The 23,320-nt window shown below is 43.5% G+C and overlaps 1 long non-coding RNA gene across 1 annotated transcript in view; it reads right to left on the minus strand.

Moving 5' to 3' along the window:
- LOC309342448 overlaps positions 1-22,531 on the minus strand; it is a 110,958-nt gene extending 88,427 nt beyond the window's left edge. Inside the window, exon 1 of the long non-coding RNA XR_014156825.1 lies at positions 22,158-22,531. This is a non-coding gene — a long non-coding RNA (uncharacterized lncRNA). The remainder of the gene's footprint in view (positions 1-22,157) is intronic.
- Between the last annotated feature and the right edge of the window lie 789 nt (positions 22,532-23,320).

The raw sequence follows: 23,320 nt of genomic DNA on the forward strand, positions 1-23,320 counted from the left end.
TAAGCATTTCAAAATAATTTGTAACGTATCAACATTTCAATGATGCCTTGATAACAATTCATAAAAGAAAAAAATCTCTCACATACCACCCAGCCTCTGCATAAGTATTAAACTCTAACTTGGCCTTCCTCAGTTGGATGCCCTTTGTATGTTTTGGACTACAACTCCCATCATCCCCAGCCAGAGCAGGACTGGAAGGAGTTGTAGTCCAAATCCTTTGGAGAGCAACAGGTTGGGGAAGGCTGATCAGCTAACTATCAAAAAACACTATCAGAAATCAACCACGTAATAAGAGTTGTCAAAATCCAACCAACTGCTTCGGCAAGTTAACCCTCATGCCACCCAGATTAATTCCCCCCTCATTTTTATTTTTCTTTTTATTTTTTTTTTTTTAAAATAATTTTTATTGGGTTTTTACATTTTATAACAACAGACACACACACAAAGACAAAGACAGACAAACACACAAATACAATTACATACCCTAAGTTTCTTTACCCACTTTCATTGACTTCCCCCCACCCCCTCCTCTTACATCCCAATTCCAAAATTAATTCAGCAAGTTCTTACCTAACCTCTTAAAGATATTCACATTGCTTTTAAAAATTAAATTCTTTTGTTTATCTATATTCAACTATCCAATTCTCTTATAATCATTAATTTCTTTTTTTTTTTAAGGTCAATCTAACTTCCCCTTCACAAATTTTCCCTTTATTATATTAATTATAGGTCACATTGACCAAGTAAAACAAAACATAACATTTTATAATTCTATTCTCTCCCCCCCCTGCCCCGGTTTCTGTCCCTTCCTAGACAAATGTCCAGAAAACAAACAAAAAATATTTCTAGCCCGGATTCCTCACGTCCGAGGCGTCTGATTCTCTGTCAGTCCCTCTCTGCCAGCTATATTGGTAGTCCTCTTTGATGGTCCTAAGACCCCGAAGGAGTTCAGTCAGAGTCAGATCATATTTTCTTTCATTCAGAATGTTGAAGAGTGTTTGCTGCGAAAGGCCATCTAGTTTTCCATACTCAAGAGAAAAGTCCCAATCATATTGCTTTGTTCTTTCTAGTTTTAATATTCCAAGTACTCCAGGGGCTTCTCTCTTCTTCTTTCTCATCTTTCGCAGGTCTGTAATCCAAAGGTCTTTTTGCTCATACTCTAACGCTGCAGATTCCTGGTTAATATTTTCCACTTGTAGTGTCTGAACTCCTTCTTTTTTCTCTGTCAATTCCAAAGGCATCTCTTCCTGCTCAGCTGCAGAATTTTTATCATACATCTCCTTTGTGCATTCAGCAGAGTTGTTTGTTTCAGGATTCAAGGTCATAAAAACTTTACTTAGAGCCATACTCTGCTCCTGCAAGATTCCCACGAGAAAGAACATTTTTTCTATCTCCGCCAGTAATTTTCCCTCTGCAGCCATTGTAATCTCACTAATTCCCCCTAGGGGGCTTTCAGTTATTTAGTAGTCCTTTTCCAATAATCTGTTACTTTGTTATTATCAATACTTTGTTTCCATTCGCCTCAGTCCAAATGTATCAGCTTTAATTCCAAGAGTTATTAAATAGCAAAATTCTTTACTTTGTCCGCCCGTTTGACAGCTTCTTTGACAGCTGTCAAACTCCTTTCACTTCTTCCTCCGGGACCCAAATAGGACACTCCCGGGTTTTTTGGGGGGGATACACACAAAGTTCCAAATTCTCTTTCTCTCCAGCACAAAAATCTTGTTCTATCAAATTTGTGAGAAACTTTTAAATCTTCAAAACAGTATTCATTCCGCCTTAATTCTCCGTTCCTTGCTTTGAAACGTCTATAAGTAGAGGGGGTGCGGACTTCCCTTTAACACATCCCCCGATCGTGCCGAATTCACAGGATAAAATTTTTAAAGTCCAAATTCCACTACTCACGGGTCCTTTGTTGTCCAGTCCAAATTTTGGGAAGAAAGTCAGCGCTCTCCGGCCATGGCTTGCGGCTTCGCTCTACTGAGGTAGCGGTCTACTCTCAGCACCACGCCACTCTCCGTACCCTCTCCGCAGCCTTTAAAAAGGCTCTTCGTGGGTCGGGGAGGGCGCTTAAGGTGCCCACCGAGTCACCAAGTCCGCAGGCTTCCGCGCCTGCGGTTTCTGAGGGTCCCCGTGTCGCCGGCACGGCAAGACCCGTCCTCAGCAGAGCCGATTCCCTCCGGAGCTCGGAGGGAATCCGCCATTAGCCGTTCGCGCTAACCCGGAAGTCCCTTTATTTTTCTTTTTAAATTATATCACCTGGGGTAATATTGCACACCATGCTGCCATCCTGACAACAAAGGCATACACAAAGTATTAACCAATCAACTTTCTCTTCCAAAGACCAAATGGGATGGCACTTTTACCATTTATCTTATGATGGTAAGAAAGATTTTCTCTCTGCTCCTGCTGTTCTTCCTCTTGAAGGCTCCTGGGCTCTTCCTTGTTGCCAATCCGTCTTTTGAAGTCAAATGTGAAGAAGAAGAAGAAGAAGAAGAAGAAGAAGAAGAAGAAGAAGAATTTATTATTTATACCCCACCCATCTTTTATATGTTTGTTTCATGTAATAGCACTATGACCACTGCTCCAAACACATACAGTGGTGCCTCGCAAGACGAAATTAATTCGTTCCGCAAGTCTCTTCGTCTTGCGAGTTTTTCGTCTTGCGATGCACGGTTTTCCATAGGAATGCATTGAAAATCAATTAATGCGTTCCTATGGAAACCGCCTTCCCCCGACCTCTTCTGGCGGGCGGCATTTTAAAATCGCCCGGGACAGCGACTTCTCCGCTGTCCGGGCGATTTAAAAGCCCCTGGGAAGGCAAGCAGGGGGGACAAAGACTTTTGCCCCCTGCCTGCCTTCAGAAGAGGTCCAGGACACGCTTCGCGGCCCCGCCGCCCGGCTTCGGGACATCGTTCCGATGCCAGGCGGCGGGGGGAGGCTTTCCCGCCCCGAAGCCCGGCATCGGGAGGATGCCCCGAAGCCGGGCGGCGGGGGGAGGCTTTCCCGCCCGATGCCGGGCGGCGGGGGGAGACTTTCCCGCCCCGCCGCTCGGCTTCGGGACATCGTTCCGATGCCAGGCGGCGGGGGGAGGCTTTCTCGCCCCGCCGCCCGGCATCGGGACGATGCCCCGAAGCCGGGCGGCGGGGGGAGGCGTTCCTGCCCCACCGCCCGGCATCGGGACGATGCCCCGAAGCCGGGCGGCGGGGGGAGGCGTTCCTGCCCCACCGCCCGGCATCGGGACGATGCCCCGAAGCCGGGCGGCGGGGGGAGGCGTTCCTGCCCCGCCGCTCGGCTTCGGGACATCGTTCCGATGCCGGGCGGCGGGGGGAGACTTTCCCGCCTCGCCGCCCGGCATCGGGGCATCCTTCCGAAGCCCGGCGGCGGGAGGAGGTGTCCCCGCCCCGCCGCCAGGCTTCGGAGGAGGTCCGAGGACAGCGGGGAAGACGAGCTGCGCTTCCCCACTGTCCCGGAGATTTCCCTATGGGCTGTCGTCTTGCGAAGCAAGCCCATAGGGAAATTCGTCTTGCGAAGCGCCTCCAAAACGGAAAACCCTTTCGTCTAGCGGGTTTTCCGTCTTGCGAGGCGTTCGTCTTGCGGGGCACCACTGTATATTTCATATCACATTCTGGGCACCATTCAAGATTAAATCCAAGGTTGATACCCCTCTGGTCTGTTCCAAGACCAACTGTTCTAGGGCAGTCATTTTGAGTATCTAGATTTTTTACCTTTTGTCATGACTGGAAGACATACGCAACCAGTCTATGTGTGGGCAGTTGAAGTCACCCATCACCACAATGTCTCTTCTTTTGGATGCTTTCTTGACTTCATCCTTCATCTCAAGATCTAAGGTATTCTAAAAACAGAAAAGCCAGTAAGAACAGGACCCAATCAGTTAAAGCCTGGGCAAAAAGATACACGTCTTTGCAAGATGTCTTATGCAACGGATGGACAGTGCTTCATGTATATGAGCTCATATTTAACTATCTAGTACACAGCAGGTGCGTTAATTCGGTTGCTGTGGCATTTTTACCTGATTTTTTCCTTTTAACAAAAGATTTTTGTCTGCATAGTTCATTTGCCTTATTTTTTTAAATAATGCCCTACACTTATATAGTAGTAGGACATATAGAGGTGACCTCCCAACACTGGTGTCAATGCTACTTTCCTGGATGGAACAGAGGTGGCATGTGCCATCATTGCATTTAAATAAGGCAATACATTATACATCATACATACAAATACAGCATACACCAGGTTCCCATGTGGTCTTCCATCCAGTTACTGACTAAACCCTCAGACCACCCCACATTGATACTTGTTACTCAGGAACCTTATAGAAACTGAATTTCATAGAAGTTTCCCCTTCCAATGCCTTAAAAACCAACAACAAAAAACCCTCTATTATGTTAAACATGCTGTATTACTCTTACTGCAATGAGAGCAGCTGTGGTTTCTAAGGTCTGGTAGCTAAAATGAAACTGATAGCATGAACCAAACATGGTTTAATGTTTCCTTTTTGAGAAACAAAAATCAGTTCTATAAATTGTGACATAGAGCTCCGTCCTTCCTGAGCTACTCCCGCTTTTCTTATTCTGAATAAAAACCTCAAAGCTATAATCAAAGGTTAGAAAAGAGTGACAGGCAAGGCTGAGCAGAATTCTCTACAGATGTGAGTCAGAAGAGATTGCATTGCAAAAAAAAGTAAAAAGTAAAAGTTTATTCAAAGTGAGTACTCCAATACCAGGGACCAGATATGGGGGCTTTATGTGAATGTCAAGCAATGCCTCTACAAGAAGATTGTGCAGGCATTCATAGCACCAACCATAGTGTTTGCAAGTACAATACGGAACATGAATTCTCACAAATGCCGCCTCTGGATGACCACTGCTCAGGCACAAGCCAGACAGCAGCCCTTGCAACCTCCTAAGATGACCCTATAGGGGTCAACCGGCCCCAAGTGATCACATGCACGTGTAAATCAGCTTCATCATAATTTTTCTGAGATGTTGTAGTATGGAGTTTGCCTTGTTCATTATGTTTATGACAAGGCCCCACAGGTTGGTGTATGGGAGCTAGGCACATATGCGCTAATTTAGTCCATGAGTTCCCTGTGTAAGCCATATTGCATACTAGTGGAAACAGTGGTTGACTTGAGCACCCGGAAGCACAATGTGAAAAGGATAAATAATGGAGAGATTCAACTAAATCTTACTCAGAGTTGTTGTTATTTAGTCATTTAGTAGTGTCCGACTCTTCATGACCCCATGGACCAGAGCACGCCAGGCACTCCTGTCTTCCACTGCCTCCCGCAGTTTGGTCAAACTCATGCTGGTAGCTACGAGAACACTGTCCAACCATCTCGTTCTCTCTCATCCCCTTCTCCTTGTGCCCTCCATCTTTCCCAACATCAGGGTCTTTTCCAGGGAGTCTTCTTTTCTCATGAGGTGGCCAAAGTATTGGAGCCTCAGCTTCACGATTGGCCGTGGTGAAGGGGCTTGAATAACTCAGAGAAGCTATGAGCTATGCGGTGCAGGGCCACCCAAGATGGACAGGTCATAATGGAGAGTTTTGACCAAACGTGATCCACCTGGAGCAGGAACCAGCAAGCCACTCCAGTATCCCTGCCAAGAAAACTCCATGGGCAAAGACAACAGGCATACTCAGAGTAAAACCACTGAAATGAATGGCCTTAAATTCCCTAAGGCCATTGATTTCATGAGCATGGCTGTTTGTTTATTTTAAATGGCCATCTATCAGCAAAGTTCCATAGACTGCTGACCAAAAAAAAAAAAAAAAAAGCAGCCACAAATACACTGAAACTCACAAAAACAAACAAGGCAATTCCAAAGTAAGTTAAACATGTACAATTTCAGAAATTCAAGTTGAAACCCCCTTTGGCTTTCAACACTCTGCAAAGCTTGCAGGCATCCCATGGGTGTCTGGTCGGCCACTGTGAGAATTAGATGGATTAGATGGGCCTTGGGAGAATTAGATGGATTAGATGGGTCTTGGGCCTGATCCAGCAGGGGTCTTTGTAAGTTCTTATGACTGTAACATTTTTCATCAAAGGTATCTAAAGCTGTCCTATAGGCAAGAAATTTGTCTATATCTGACAGCAACCATCTAATTTTGAAATCACGACTGACTGACTTTCTAGAAAATTCTGAAATGAATAGAATAAAAAAAGATATCACTTGCTGAATTTTATAAAAGGTTAATCAAGGATATAGTGCACAATGTCTTCAATTTCGCCTAATCTGCAGACACAAAGATGGTCATTTGCTGACCTATTAAAAGATTTGCTGGTCAAATATTCTAAGCCAAGTAAACACATGTCTAAGAATGGTGAAAGTTAATTCCCACAGATAAGCAGCCCTTTTATGGCCAGATTTAATTTTAATATACCAAACTAAGAGCTAAGATTTTTTTTCATATATTCAAAGTCTATTTTTGAATCATCAGCACAATTTACATTGTGGATCTTATGGTCAGAAATGTCTTTAGGTGACATTACAGAGGAATTGAATAACTCAGCATTAAACTGTTACAAAGTTGTGCCCTGCCTTCTCTGTTCTGCAGGTCCAGAAACATAACTTTGTGAAACGCTGGTCTGATGTTAGTGTTCTTTCTTCCGGTAAAGGATCACAGATTTATGAATACATGCTTTTAGTGGAAGGAGACCTACTTTCGTTCTTAGTAATGCATGAGGTGTAATATATGGAGGCTGTAATGCACATAGGAGCTTATTTTGGATTTTATCCAATTCTTCTCTACTGGAGCTACCCCAGATGGCTACACCATTATCACAAGCAAGTTAAGGGTTTTGAAACTAAAAGTTTTATTGTCATTTCTAACAAATGATGACCTGGAGTATAAAGAAGCATCTTTATGGTCCCCAACAAATTTGGCTGTTATAACATTTTCTATTGTTGGGGGCAACAATATTGTTGGAAGGACAGATCAATTGTTGGAAGGACAGATTGTGAAGCTGAGGCTCCAGTACTTTGGCCACCTCATGAGAAGAGAAGACTCTCTGGAAAAGACCCTGATGTTGGGAAAGATTGAGGGCACAAGGAGAAGGGGACGACAGAGGATGAGATGGTTGGACAATGTTCTCGAAGCTACCAGCATGAGTTTGACCAAACTGTGGGAGGCAGTGAAAGACAGGAGGGCCTGGCGTGCTCTGGTCCATGGGGTCATGAAGAGTCGGACACGACTTAACAACAACATTGTTGTGGGCAGATGCTGTCAGGAACTAGGATGGGTCACATCACAAGATTACTTTCTATGGGCATAAGATCATTTCCTAGAGGTATATCCATGCTGAAATCCAACCTCTGTGCTGTTAATGTGGTTACATTGAATTACTTTGGCGTATCTGGGATTCTGCATTGAAACTGGGAGCTGGCCGGAGTCCTGGAAGACCTGCCTTGCAGACCTTTTTCCACCTAGGCTGGGGGAGCAGGGCCCTGAATGACTCGAGCTATAAAAGCTGAGGCTGCTGAACAGACTTTGGGACTGGGGGTTGTTGCTGTTGCTGCTGCTGGCTTTTTGTGTCTTTATTATAGATGTTGCTATGTGAGAATTGTTCAGTTAGGTTCAGCAACATAGCTAGCCGCTTGGTTGCCTGGTGTGGTGTGCGTGTCCTGCAGCTGGGGGCGGGGCAAGCTGCCCATGGGGGCAGGGTGAGGCAAGGCAGGGCGCGCTGCGTGGAGCCTCTCTGCAGCCGCCCCCTCAGCTATAGGCATAGCTGTCAAGTGTCCCTTCTCCTTGTCCCTTATTCCAGCGCCATGTCCCGCTGATGTCCCTTATTGATGGATGTCCCTTAAATGTCCCTTAAATGATGTTATGAAAATGATGTATCGATGGTATATAACCCCCGTAAAGTTAGCAAAAATGTATAAGACAAGTAACAAATGTTGGAAATGTAAAGAAAAGGAAGGTACTTTCTTTCATATGTGGTGGGAGTGTAAGAAGGTAAAATGCTTCTGGGAAATGATTTATAATGAATTGAAGAAAATGTTGAAATATACATTTACTAAGAAACCAGAAGCATTTTTACTAGGCATTACAGGGAATGAGATAAATAAGAAAGAGAAGAAGTTGTTTTTATATGCAGTGACAGCAGCAAGAATATTGATGGCTCAGAAATGGAAGCAAGAGGAGTTGCCTACAATAGAAGAATGGAGAACTAAAATGATGGACTATGCGGAATTGGACAGAATGACAGGAAGGATCTGGAATCGACGAGATCAAAGATTTACAGAAGATTGGGAGAAGTTTATTCAATATTTGCAAAAACTAAGTGATAACCAGATTACGTTTGTAAGTTTTAAAGAAGCTCTGTGATGTGAAAATGTAACAATAAGTAAAAGTAATGAATTGAATCTAATAGTTTTAATACAGTGGTGCCCTGCAAGACGAATGCCTCACAAGACGAAAAACCCACTAGACGAAAGGGTTTTCCGTTTTGGAGGTGCTTTGCAAGACGAATTTCCCTATGGGCTTGCTTCGCGAGACGAAAATGTCTTGCGAGTTTTTCTGACTTCCCCCCCTTTCCCCCCTTTTCCTAAGCCGCTAAGGCGCTTATCCAGTTATCCGCTAAGCCGCTAAGCCGCTAAAAGCCGCTAAGCCGCTAATAGCGCTAATCTGCTAAGCCACTAATGGGCTTGTTTCGCAAGACGAAAAAACCGCTAGACGAAGAGACTCGCGGAACGGATTCTTTTAGTCTTGCGTGGCACCACTGTAACAAAGGGTAGGAATGTGTTAAAAGTGATAAAATGAAGGAAGCTCAGACAAATTGAGGGAAGTCAAAAATGGGATTAAGATGTAATTAAGAAGCTGAAATGTACAATTTTGTTTTTTGTATTTGTAAACCAATAAAAATATAATAAAAATAAATAAATAAATGTCCCTTAAATGATGTCCCTTAAATTTCAAAGGAAGCAGCTCCTCTCCCTCCCTCCCTGCCAGCCAGGGAAGAGGGAGGCTCCAACTGTGTTGCTTGGCTGTGTTGCTCACCCAATAAGAAGTCTAAGAATGACTGGGGGGTGGAGCTTGCATGCCTTCTGCGTGGCTAGTTAATGCAAGCTGAGGAGGTTTTTGAATGCTGGACGCCATTTTGTTGCACGTGCTGCTGCAAACTTTGCAGTGCAAAGCTAGGCCGGGGAGCCATCTTAAGTTGAGGCTGCATAGGCCTTGTGGTGCATGTGATTTAGATTCTGTTCAGTTGAACCTCTGGTTACAAAGTGTTCTCGAAGCTACCAGCATGAATTTGACCAGACTGCAGGAGGACAGGAAGACTGGAGTGCCTGGAACAGGTGAGGCTGCAGGTCCCTTATTTTGGCTGCTGGTCCCTTATTTTCAAATCTGTAAATTGACAGCTATGGCTATAGGGTGGCTGAGACGGTGGGCAGATGCAAGCCCCGCGCTGCTTGAAAGTAGTGCAGAGCTTGCAGGCAGTCCGCCCGCCACTGTTAGTATGCCTTTCAACCAATGTCAGCGACTGGGCTCAATAACTGGTTCTGCCCCGACTGGGCTAGGTGACTGGAGCACTTTCAGAGACCTTCCAATCCTGGAAAGCAGATCTCAGTGCACTGGACCCACAACTGTGCATTTTGAGCACCAGACTCATGCAGAGTATAAATAACGCGGAAGCTAGCTGTGAAGCATAACTCCTTTTATTTCTAATAGCTACTACAAACTAATGAACTACTGGCTTGCATGAGTGTTAGTTACATCTTCCACTCAGCCATCTGGTTACTATATAGATAAGACTCTCTCCACACACAGAGTCAGGCAGTCAGTCAGGAGCGGAAGAGTAGAAGAGCAGTTTCTGCCCCCTCCTTTCTCAAAACATCAGATCAGGAGATTCTGTCAATGGGAGGGGTGAAAATATCAACAGCCACCTCCCCCTCAGGAGAGACATGTGGCTCAGGCATGTTGCAGGCCCTGCGGTGTGGTGCCCAGTGCCCCCAGCCTCACCTAGCTACACCTCTGGATTAGGCAGATTCATGGAGGAGATGGCTGTCGAAGGCTACTAGCCATAAAGGCTGTGCTCTGCCTGAAAAGTTGGTGGCAGCGATGCTTCTGGTTTCTGGAAACCACTCAAGGGGAGAGTGCTCCCGCAGTGGCATAGGAAGGGGTTTGCGGTGGGCACAGGAGTTGTTTTTTATCACCCCTCTCAGTGATGACACCAGGGGCGGCCCGCATCCCCCGCAACCCCTTCCTATGCCACAGGTTAGGTAGTATATTTATTAATGTTTTTATAATTGTTTACGACTACTTTTCTTATGTATTTTTTGTACTGTAAGCCACTTTAACCATGGTTAGAACTGTGGAAAGGCAGCACACAAACTGAATTGTGTATATATGATTCATTCTAGTTCTTTTGGTTCTAGAATATTTTCGTAATCTTTTGGGGAAAGGAAAACAAAGGCAAATACTGCCTTGAAAACACATTTCATCATAGCCGATGTTGATGCTGGTATGCTTCCTAAAATTTTGCTCAGGCCTTCTGAATAGCAAGAGGCTTTATTATTTTGGTATAGTTTATCTGGGACAAAATCTAAACCTCATCATTCTTGTACAGCTTCATTTTGCATAGCCAAAATGAATGATGCAATGAGCAGGGCCTGAAGTGAAGGCTGTTCCATTTTACATTCTGATATGATCTAACACTTTGAAATTCTATTTCAGAAATTGATGCCATGCAGGGCAAAGTTTGCAGTCGTAAAAGCGACTTCTTGCTTCGTCTTTGCCTTTGCTCTTGTTTACTATGCCAAAATGCATTTATTTTTATTTCAAAATAACCAATCTTCATTAAAACTGATATCTCTAATATGAGTTTTCAGTTTTCAGTTTTTATCAGTATTGCATGAATCGCACGTGCACACCCCAATCATGATGGACCAATATGTGGAAAACATAGAAGTGGGGCAGCCATTACTAACCTTTCTCTCAGATGGCCACCCCACTTCTATGTTTTCCACATATTGCTCCATAATGGTTGGGGGGGGGTGTTGTACAGCAGGGGAACATGTGGCTGCTTTCTGCTTAACTTGTCCCTGGTGGACTTCATATCTAGGGTAATGGACAGATTATGCCTCTTCTCAGTTGAGTCTCAGAGTACAAGGTATTTAGTTTCAATAGAGACTATAAACATCAAAGCCATCCATGTGTGCATGCTCCTATCCTGGATTCTGTTACAGTCATCCTCAGGTTACAGCCGCTTCAGGTTGCGTTTTTTTGGGTTACGGACTGCCAAAACCCAGAAGTACCGGAACAGGTTACTTTTGGGTTTCGGCGGTTGCACATGCACAGAAGTGCTAAATCGCAACCCGCGCGTGCGCAGATGCAGGTTTCACAGACGTGGGTTGCGAACACTGCGGGTTGCGAACATGCATCCCACATGGATCATGTTCGCAACCCGAGCGTCCACTGTACTTGATATAATATTAAAAGCATGATGGAATATTAGGATTCTAAGAGTGTGACAGAGAATGTTGGGGATTGGCTACGATATATATCATAAGGCACACCTCACATTTATGGGCCTGCAGGCTCCACAGACCAGCTCCTTTGCTGATGCAAAATATTGAAGCTCTAGCCATTTTCAGAGATGAGTGACACTTCCCCTATAAAGAACAGTATGAAACAGTGTGTGATGGTCTGGGATTTGGACTCGGATGCTGAACCTGAGGGATCCCAGCCTGCACAGGATTCTCCACCTCCAGAACCAGCTGAGCTGGGGCTGGGGCATGAGCCTGAAGGGTCCTCACCTGTGCTGGATCCTCAGGTGCAGGTATCAGCTGAGTCTGCTCTGGCTCCTGAGGTGATGGAGGACCCATTGCCTGCAAGTGGCACACTCTCAGCCCCGTCAGAGGAAGCTGAGGTGGCTTCTGGGTCCAGTAACCCTCCAGCCTCTCCTGAGCTGCAGAGGCTCAGGGCAGAGAGGCAGAGGGAACTAAGTTCCCGCGGGAGGAGTGCTCGCCTCCAGGCCAGGAGAGGTGAGTCACTAGAGGATCGGGGCCACCCTATGCCTCGGGGCAGATAAAAGCCAGCCAGCCCCAGTCCCAAGTTGCAGGAGCAACATTGTTGGTTCCTGTGTGGTATTGAGACCCAGTGTGGTGTAGTGGTTAAGAGTGGTAGATTCGTAATCTGGGGAACCGGATTTGCGTCTCCGCTCCTCCACATGCAGCTGCTGGGTGACCTTGGGCTAGTCACACTTCTTTGAGGTCTCTCAGCCCCACTCACCTCACAGAGTGTTTGTTGCGTGGGAGGAAGGGAAAAGAGATTGTTAGCCGCTTTGAGACTCCTTCGGGTAGTGATAAAGCGGGATATCAAATCCAAACTCCTCCCTCTTCTTCTTCTTCTTCTTCTTCTTCTTCTTCTTCTTCTTCTTCTTCTTCTTCCTGCCTGAGCCCTGTCCTGCTTTCCTGCCTGAGCTCCTGACCTGCCCTGGCTCCCTGCTTGTATGCCTGTTCCTGACTTCACCCGACTCCCTGCCCTGCACCCAGCTTCAGCTACTACGGACTGCCTCCATGTTGCACCTTTAACCACGGACCGGACTTGTACCTCGCCTCTCGGGTAACCCACGGAACCAGCACACAGTGACACACTGCATCATATAAATCAATAGGTTTTTTTTCTATAGAGAGATAGTTGGTATCTCCCAAACTACCAGTAAATTAAAGAATCACATGGGAAAGCCTGGTAATGGAAAATGTGTGTATCTAGCTTGGTTTCAGAACCTAATCATTTTTTTTTTCCAGTTTAGGAGACACAAAGTTAAATTAATTCCAAATAAATAAATAAATAAATAAATAAATAAATAAATAAATAGGATATTGCTTACCTCAGTCCCTTCCAATCATGGGTTTGTTTGTAGTTAGGAAGTAACTAATATTTGTATTTAATAGCTTCTATTTTATCAACACTTAAGAAATGAAATCTATTTTGCTTTCTTTATAAGTCTTTGGGCTACTGGAAGTCTAGGAACAGGCATATGCAATGCTTGTGAGAGGAAGCTGCAGAATTGGTCTATATATTAAGCTGTCTTCAAGGATCAACAGCCTGTGTTGCATTTGTCAATTCCTTGTTCATACTTTTTTTGCACAGGTTACAGATGGAAGATAATTTTGATAGGTCTGGTTTTTGTTAAGCAAACCAGTATAACTCACACATCTAGGTCTAGGGATGTAAAAAGACATCATTTTGCATTCCACCCTGTATTCACTGCATGTAGCACTGTTTCCATTCCACTGCAGTTCGTATTCTGCCTTATTTGTCTCATTCTCTGCTGTGGCAAAATTACGTAACTTGTGTAATGTACAAAATTGTTAATCCATCCCATTCATTTTAGTGCAATGGAAATGTAATGCAAATGGGATGAGTTGGGGGAACCACAACCAATTATGTATCATTTGCTGACTAAAACAACAACAGTAGCAAATACCAATAATATTCACTGGATTGATTTTCATTCTAAACATAGGGAAAGTAAGTGAATATTGGCAGTTTTCATCAGAATCCTCTGACATCGCTATCCAGGACTATTGCACACATTGGAATGCAGGTATACTTTAGACTGTTCATATCTCCAAATTTTGTGATACCACTCTCTGCTTGCCCCCACCCCAAAAGTTTACAAAATTCTTATTTTAGGGGAAATGCATAAAAATGTTATTTTAGACAGTAAAAAAAATAGTCACCGAATATTTGCATGGATGGAAGGCTCACTGATTGTATTCCTTCCAGCAAAGCCTGATGGATATTCCTGAAATGAGTTCTTCCAAGGGCACAGAGGACGCAGCTTTGAGCCAGTCTGGAATCCATTGGATCCCAAGACAATCTCACAAGTGGTGGTGACCAGCATCAGGCCTGATATGCCTCTCATCCCTTCCATTGCTGTCTCTGAGAACAGCAGGGCTGCAGACTTGAACATGGCTCCACTGCTCCACAGAACCCCTATGGCAGCAATGGGGAGTTGGGATTTCACCCTAAATCTCCCCATTCTTGGTTCCGCAAATGTTTACCGCTTTTAGATATGTTGTCTTTTCTTATGGTGTGCCTAATGCTCTGTTCTCCAGCAACAATGTCCCGAGTTGTACTCCTCCCTCGCAAGGCAGATAAGCTGATGAAGCAGTTCTTAAGATGTTGACACTGGCTAAGATACTTTAAGCAGATTAAAATGAATGAGCAGACCGAGGAACAGTTTGGAGTTATAAAGAATCCATTATTTTCCAGGCATTTCCCGCAGCAGGACTTGGATGATGCTGGATGATGGTCTTTAACCTGCCTCCACCAAAACTCTCTTGAATACCATTAACTTCGTTGTATTAAACCTACAGCAGTAATTATAGTCGGGAGCCCTTAAAATACTGATATATTAAAAAGCAGCGGAACACATGGTTTCGGGCTTTAAGTGCTCCTAATTAGAAGGAACATTGGAGTTTATTGAGTAGGGCCACTCTGTTAAAAGACTATAAAATAATCTGCTGGTACTTATTGCTGGTGGAGTTATGGCTTTTAGGCAGCAAGGGGTTATATTTGGAAGGCAGATCTTCTGAGCCATCCACATTAGAGCATGCATTAGTCAGTAAAAAGAGGGTGCTTGCCCAGAGCAAAGCCCATAAGGAGACATGCGCAGATGAAAAGGGCAATGTTTAAAAGTAGTTCATACAATAAAGCTGGCCAGCCAGGCCATTGTAGGCATGGATTATTGGATGAACTATTGTACTGTCAGATGGATTGGCCTTGTCAGGCATGTTTGAAGGTTCTAACCCAAATATCAGGTCCAAAGAATTCGTACGTTTTCTCTTATTGGTGGCATGGAATGACATTGCTAAGCACTGGAGAAACTCTCATTAAATGCATGATACAACGGAGTGTAGAACGTGGCCTTCCAGAGAGGCTGATGAGTCCAGTAAGCATTGCTGAAGGACAAACAGAGATCTGCTCACTTACAAAGAATGCGATAGCTTTGTTGAATCCACCAACATTGGGAAAGATCTGGAGGGATTTATTCTGCCAATAACTATTTTCCCCACATTGTGGCTGGCTAAATTGTAGGCAATTCCACCGTATACGAAGGGACAGGGGTAAAAGTGCCATGCTTTTGCATTGGGCAGATACACTTTTATAAATCTGTGACCCAATTGCTTGCTAGTTCTCTTTATTCTGTTAGCTGTTGTATTGTACTGTATTTGTTAAAAAAAACCAAGCATAGTAGAAAGATCAAACAAAAATGTGCTTCTTAGCTTAATCTTCATTTACATTGTGTGTGTGTTGCTAGCCTTGGTTCTGGGCACAAAAAGTATAGAGGACTGATACGTCCATAGGGATGGATGAATGCATCATTTAAAACTTCTCTCTGTTTCTCATTTTCTCACTCTTCAATTCAGCTCTCCTCATATCTGCACCAGGACTTTAGTGCGGATTTCTCCTAATATACAGTTTCCCCAAAGCAATTATCCCTAACACAAACCATTGTTGTATTCTGTTATAGTCATTTTTATGCACATTTTATTCAACATTTTCCTGCAATTTTGTACACATTACGGTACTTTGCTGCAGAACTGCATTGCAAAATTCAGAGAAGAGTAAATTTCAAAAGATGGCTGCATTTGGTTCACATATTGTTTCAAAAAGTTCAAAATAGGTAGATTCACTGAGGTCCAGTGCTGAGGGCCTTCTGGCGGTCCCCTCACTGTGAGAAGTGAGGTTACCGGGAACCAGGGAGAGGGCCTTCTCGGTAGTGGCGCCCGCCCTGTGGAATGCCCTCCAATCAGATATCAAAGAAATAAACAACTATCTGACTTTTAGAAGACATCTGAAGGTAGCCCTGTTTCAGGAAGTTTTTAGTATTTGATGAATTATTGTATTTTAATCTTTTGTTGAAAGCTGCCCAGAGTCAGATTGGCAGGGTATAAATAAATTATTGTTGTTGTTGTTGTTGTTGTTGTTGTTATTAAATGGAAACAGAATAAAATTTCTCCCCATCCCTGTGTATAGTTTGCCTTCCTGACTTTGTGTAGGTTGCCTTTATATTTGTGGTTAATGTATCATTTGACATGCTTGCTAGGAGCAAAGCTGTTATTTAGGACAAGCCAGACCATGTTGGGGACCCTCTTCTGGGCACCCCAATTTCTTAGGTAAGTCTGATGTAAGAGGGGGTATTTATGGCCTCAGTGCCTTGTCTTCTTCTGGGGGTGGGGCTCATCTGGCACCTATTCTCATCACCGGGTGAATATCTTTTTGTCCTTCAAGGCCTTTACAAATATTATTTGTACTGGTCCTCTTGCCGTTGGTAAGTTTTTATCTGAGCTCTGTGCAAAAGGCCCCTCAATACTCTTCACCTCATTTGTGGGCAGAGAAACAGAGTAGGGTATCATTTCAATGAATTTATCCAGGGAGAGGAGACGTGTATAATTCTTTTAGAATTGAGCGCCCCATTATTGAGCGGTAAATTTCCCTGTTCATGGTTCAACAGGTATGGTGTCTTTTAATATATTCTATATATTTTTTTGTTTTGTTTTGTTTTGAAAATCTTCCTTATGAAGGAAGGCAGACAGAGAGACCGAGAGGATTTTGTCACTTTCTATTCTGTTGCTGGGGCTAGCTAGGTAAAACTAGCACAGAATCAAGAAGAAAAGGTCTGGAGATGCCTCTTGCTAGTTCCACCTCATTCTGGTGGAAGAGCTCAAAGTTACAAGGAATTTTTAGGGGGGCGGCAAGTCTTGACATGCAACAATCAAATAGAAAATAAGAGCTTTAGGTTGCTGAGTGCGGTGGCCAATACTAAATCCCATATCTCATCAATACCTGTGCAGAATTGCATAATACATATAGTCCTTCTGATAGAGTAAATCCTTTTCCAGAGTGCTGGCATTCTCTATTTGTTAAAGATGATTAAATGTTACCAGTTTCACATATCCTCTGTTGGTTCCTGGCTTTAAGTCTATAACCTCCAGTCCTACAGTTGATTTTAGACGTGTTTGGAAAAGGTGCTTTATCGGGGCCACTGCAAACACACAATTATTTGTTTCTTTCCTTTTTCTGTCTTGGTCCATTTCTGCAGGAACAGAGCAAATGAGTTTCAAGGCACACTTAAGGTTACCCTGATGAACGGCAATCTCTTTTGAGAAAGGCAGCCATGCTTAGGATATTGTGTCATATCACAGAATGGGGACATCCAATTCGACATGTTTCCTGGTTACTTAGGCAACTTTCCACCCCCACCCCCACCACACACACACCTTGTGCTAGTAAAGATTGACGCAATCCCATTTCATTCTCCCAAGAGCAATAAGTCAGTCTGAAATCATCCAGTATCTTCTTGAAATGGCCTTTAAAATTGGCTTGGGGGAAAAGGGATAACTTAATGGTAGCAAAAGACTAAGCAAGTATGAAAGCAGTGTTGGGGTGAGTGTGTGTTTGTGTTTGTGCGTGTGCATTGCAGAGTTTGAAGGGAAAGACACAAACTTACAGTAGTCCATTATGGACCAGTTTCTTGGGCCAAATTGAAATACCTTTATCATTTTTTCTTAGATTAGCTCCTTAGCCTTAAGGTTTAGCATTCTGTGATATTTTCCCTTTGATCTATGAAATGCACCTGCTGTAATGAGATCTCTTTCTTCACACATTCCGGTATGTTCTATTTAAATTCTTTGCAAGGCTTTTTACTTTTTATCTGATGTCCAAGGGAACATTATACTCTTATCTGAAGGGTTAGCACTAAGCAGACAGTTTGTTTTCTAGAATTGCAGAGTTGAGATAATAGAGCTCTGATTCCTTCAGAGGCTTGAACTTGTGCCAGTATGCTGAGCATAATCTCGACTCATTTGTGAGACTTGTCCTCCCCCCTCCAAAAAAAACATTCTGCTGCCTCTAGCATGAGCAGAGTGTGCACGAACTGGTAGTGATGGTAATAAGATACTTAAGAATTGGGGAGAAGTGAAAGTGACGTGGATTTAATATCTCAAGTGGATAAGAAGACAGCCAAGCTGGTTTATACAGTGGAGAGAAAAGCATATTTAATGTAAGGGAATTGCTGCTGTGATTTAAAAAGTTGTGTCTTCTGGGTGCACTGAGAATTCTTTATGTTTTATTCCTTTAAGAGTGAGCCCCTAATCACAGTCCCATTTTGCATGGGCCTTTGGAAAGTCAATATTCCCACACCTCTTTACCCTGACATTTGACAGTTAAGGTATTTTGCTTTGTAGGACCCACTTCTGTTTTTATTTGAAACTTTTGTTTGTTTTCATATTGTTGTAACCCTGCTGGGGAACTTATGGTGACAGGTGGACAAAAAAAGAGTATTTCAATAAATTCCTCAGTAAGTATAACCTCTTTGCAGCCATCCACCTGCCCCTAAAGTATTCAGAGCTCTGGGTAAAACAGTATTCGTGGTTTCTTATCTGGGTGAAACCATACACAAACCGCTAGAATTGTCTGCTGCTGTTTGTAGATGGGGCCGTCACTGAAATAGAATGATAGTTATTTCCCATCCCAATATCACTTAAGGGTTCTTATTTCCTGTTCTACAGAGGCAAAAGTGTGGACTATCCAGAGGGAGTTTTCACAAGGGAAGTAGAATGTCCCAGGTTGGATCCACCTCATCTACAGGTAAGGCTAAGGAATAACCTTGTCTGGAAGCCCAGAGAGCCACTGCCAGTCCATGTAGACAGTACTGAACTGGATGGACCAATAGTAGCTTCCTCTGTCCCTCCAAGAGAGCCTTAGTGAGAACTGCACCCGAACTGCCTTCAGGCTCCTGGTGTAAGTAGCCTGAAGGTCCTGCCCTTGAATCTCCTGTTAGACAGAGAACCAAATATAGAAGACTTGTCAAGGCATTTGTCAAAATAAGAGTACCTTGTGGGGCTGTCTTTCTGAAATAATTGCTGATCAGTGTGAATAGTCAAGGCTGTCAGGGGTACTGAGCCTGCTATTAATATCCAACAGACTGCTTATAAATGTACAAATTTGATAGCTCAGGCTGTGCTTTCTTGGCTACCTTCGACATATTTCAGGTTCACAAAGCCAAGTAGGAATATGCAAACTCCTCCCTTACGGCTCCTCATTATAAATTTATCATCTTGACACCTTGTCTGTTCTATGCCTGAAATCCCTTTACAAATCTCATAACTAGAAGACATATTATACTATAACTTTAGGAGCTCTGCATTCCAAAGGAGAGCTTTATGGAAAGGCTTCCCTGAGCAGTAATTACTGGACTATTGCAGCCATGAAATATGGTATTTTGAAAAACGGTGAGGAAAAACTAGAGGAGTTGTTGGGATTTAGCTGGCATTAACATTTCTCTGTGGGAGAGAAAAAGATATCCGACATTGCTGATGCCAACTTTTTTTGGATTGTTGTTTTGCTTTACATAGCCTATTATAGTGTCGAGGGGATGAGTACTGGCTACTTGTTTTTCAGCTGAAAACTTGACAAAATAATTTGGAATTAATTATATTCTGAAGAGAGCAACACAGATCCGGGTGACATTATTGTACATAATGTAACATACATAATGTAATAATGTAACGCAAATATGAAGTAGAAATCACCGGTGACTAATTAATTTTCAGCCCACTCCTGCACCCCAGGGTCAAATCCACATCACACATTTATTTATTTGTTAAATTTATACCATGGGCTTTCTCCCAAAAGAGCCCTGGGTGACCTTATCAACCCACTTCAACCGTGGGAACTGTCATTTGTAAAGGGTGCTGAGAACTGTTAGTAGAATGTGCTTGGCCCTCCAACCTGCCCCAGGCCCTCAATCCTCAGGAGCTCTGGGAAATGTAGTGAGAGGAATTGGGTTCTCCCCAAAACTCTTAGTACCCTTAACAAACTACAGGGTTCTTTGGGTGGAAGCCATGTTTGTTAAAGTGGTATTATAGTGTTTGAAATGTATGGTGCTGATGTTGCCTAAATGTTAATTGTCCAAATGATATGTTAATTGCCTGATTAGGGCTGAGCTGGAGGACATCATTCTTCTGTTTGGGAATAAAACCTGCAGGTGAAGCTACCAACCTTTGGTGCTGGGTGGGAAACAACAGCTGGGAAATTTATTCACATTCCTTTCTCAGCAACCTTCCAGGGGCCACATTCCAATCATTGGCAGGACCAGAAGCAAAAGTGAGCAGATTGGGGTGGAGTGGGGGAACTGGTGAGGACACAGTGATGACGCAGAGTCTCCCTTATGCAATTGTAATTGCATGAGGAATGCATAGCCAAATAGGGCTACTGTCTTAATGACAGTAGGACTGTAAGTACTAAGCACTACATGCCAATTGCTGCTTCCCATAGGCATCTGGTTGGCCGATGTGAAAACAGGGCAGGGGACTAGATGAGCCTTTGACCTGTTCTAGCAAGGCTTCGGATCTATTTGTATGTCTTGAGCCATGTAATTTATGTGCTGATGCTTACTGACCCGATGGCATTATGTGCCACAGTGCAACACCTTCTAAGCCACAGATATCCAGCAGGATGCCCTCCACATGTGGTTGGACTTTTGGATCTCAAATTTCAGCGGTGCCCTGTGTGACACTAAAATTTGGCAACCCTGCCTCTCATGCTCCATTCTACAGCATTGTTGTGGCAGGCAGCTTGGTGCCTAGTGTGGATGAACCAGTCATGCTACCCCAAAACTGCCTCTGACTCCAAATCCCATCAACCCCAGGCAACATATCCAATGCTCAGGGGAGATGGGAATTGGAGTCTAACAACAGCAAGAAGCTCTCATGTTGGCTACCTCTGGCCTATGCTGTTTGGTAATGGGTTACCATATTTGCCATTAGGACTGACACAATGACACAAAACATCTAAAGCTTCTTCACTTACCAGCCTCTCACTGCAAAACCCCAAACCCACATGGGCTTTTCAGACTTCTCATTACTTTGGACATCCAGTTTCTGAGGCACAGAAAGTAAACATCAGGAAATGTAAAAAGGGCAAAGAAAAGCAGCTCACCTTATCAAGGGGAGCTATTGTGGAAAGGAGAAAAAAAGAGAGAAAAAGCCTAGTTGATTCAGAAAGCTTGAGATTTGTTGACATGTGATGTCAGCAGAGGGTGAACAAACAGAAAATGTCATATGCAATGAAGCACCAGGAATGTTGAAATGAGCATTTCTTCTTTTATATGGGGATGCTGTGCTTTGATTGAAAAAATCTCTTCCAGAAAGGCATGCTTAGAGTGAAAATCAAACACAGTGAATATTCAGTGCAGCACTGAACCTTGGTATAGCCAATGACAAGCCAAGCTCACTTTAGCTATGCGAGGCTATGGATTAACTATGATGCCATATATTAGACTCTAATGACAAGATTCACTGCATAAGAAATTGTTTTACTCAGCAATGGGCATAACTTTCCAAGGGTGACTGAATTCTTGCCAGAAAGTTAGCTGGAGCGCTGTGCTCACTGAATTAATAGGAGTCATTTTGTGTAATTTTCTTTAAGAGCTTTGGAGGGTGAAGACATAGTAGCTTTGAAAGCAGGGGCAACTTTTTTATTCTTGTTTGTTCTTTAAAAAACGAACAGGAAAACATGACTTTGCTGTAGAAAATATGTCTGTTATTTCCCCCTTTCCCTTTGCTTGAGAAAATAGCCTCCACAGATACCAATAACATGGTTTGATTATTATTATTATTATTATTATTATTATTTAGATAGCCTTAAGGGAGTCACCTCATCTGTCTCCTGAGAAATCTCTATGTGGGGCAAGAAGCTAGAGTTAGAACTGGATATGGAACAACTGATTGTCTCCCTGTTTATTTAACTTATATGCAGAATTCATCATGTGAAAGGCTGGGCTGGATGAATCCCAAGCCGGAATTAAGAATGCCGGAAGAAATATCAACAACCTCAGATATGCAGATGACACAACCTTGATGGCAGAAAGTGAGGAGGAATTAAATAACCTTTTAATGAGGGTGAAAGAGGAGAGCGCAAAATATGGTCTGAAGCTCAACATCAAAAAAACTAAGATCATGGCCACTGGTCCCATCACCTCCTGGCAAATAGAAGGGGAAGAAATGGAGGCAGTGAGAGATTTTACTTTCTTGGGCTCCATGATCACTGCAGATGGTGACAGCAGTCATGAAATTAAAAGACGCCTACTTCTTGGGAGAAAAGCAATGACAAACCTAGACAGCATCTTAAAAAGCAGAGACATCACCTTGCCAACAAAGGTCCGGATAGTTAAAGCTATGGTTTTCCCAGTAGTGATGTAAGGAAGTGAGAGTTGGACCATAAAGAAGGCTGATCACCAAAGAATTGATGCTTTTGAATTATGGTGCTGGAGGAGACTCTTGAGAGTTCCATGGACTGCAAGAAGATCAAACCTATCCATTCTGAAGGAAATCAGCCCTGAGTGCTCACTGGAAGGATAGATCGTGAAGCTGAGGCTCCAATACTTTGGCCACCTCATGAGAAGAGAAGACTCCCTGGAAAAGACCCTGATGTTGGGAAAGATGGAGGGCACAAGGAGAAGGGGACAACAGAGGACGAGATGATTGGAAAGTGTTCTTGGAGCTATGAACATGAGTTTGACCAAACAGTGAAAGACAGGAGTGCCTGGCGTGCTCTGGTCCATGGGGTCATGAAGAGTTGGACACAACTAAACGACTAAACAACAAAAGGAAAAGATGCCTGTTGCCTATTATGTCTTTCATTATGAACAGTGCTCAGTGGCAAATTTATAGGTATGCATAGTATGTCCAGATTTAGGGCCCCCTGAGATGGAGGGCCTCCTTAATTATGAGTATACATTGTTCATAGAATCATAGCATTGTAGAGTTGGAAGGGGTCCTGAGGGTAATCTAGTCCAACCCCCAACAATACAGGAACACTGACCGAGATGATCCTTTTGAAACGTGACTACAAACAAAGAACTGACATTGCAGAACTCTAGTATTTTAGTTTGTTGCATTACTTCCACTTTTCATTCTCCTTGCTCCCAGATTAATATCATTAGAGACTGATCATTAGGCTGGGGATCACCAACCTGATGCCTGTGCAGGCCTTATTTGACGTCCTAGAACAGGGGTGCAAGACTCTGAACCTTCTTCTTCTTTTTAAAGGAAGTATATAGCCTTTCTAGAAAGAAAGTTATGAAGCATAATGTACATGCAGCCTTCTAAGCAAGTTCTGTTAAAGTAGTCAGCCGGGCTGCCCTCACTTTTCAGTGTTTTTAGCCAATGAGGAAGTCAGAGCTGTGACTGATAAGTGAGTGGCTTGGAAAGCAGGCAATAATATTTCAGCTGCCTGCCACTGATGGTATTTAGCGAAACATCCCCAAAGCACCAAG

This window comes from Podarcis erhardii, assembly GCF_964252035.2.
Source record: "Podarcis erhardii genome assembly, chromosome: 5".
Classification (NCBI taxonomy): Eukaryota; Metazoa; Chordata; class Lepidosauria; order Squamata; family Lacertidae; genus Podarcis; species Podarcis erhardii.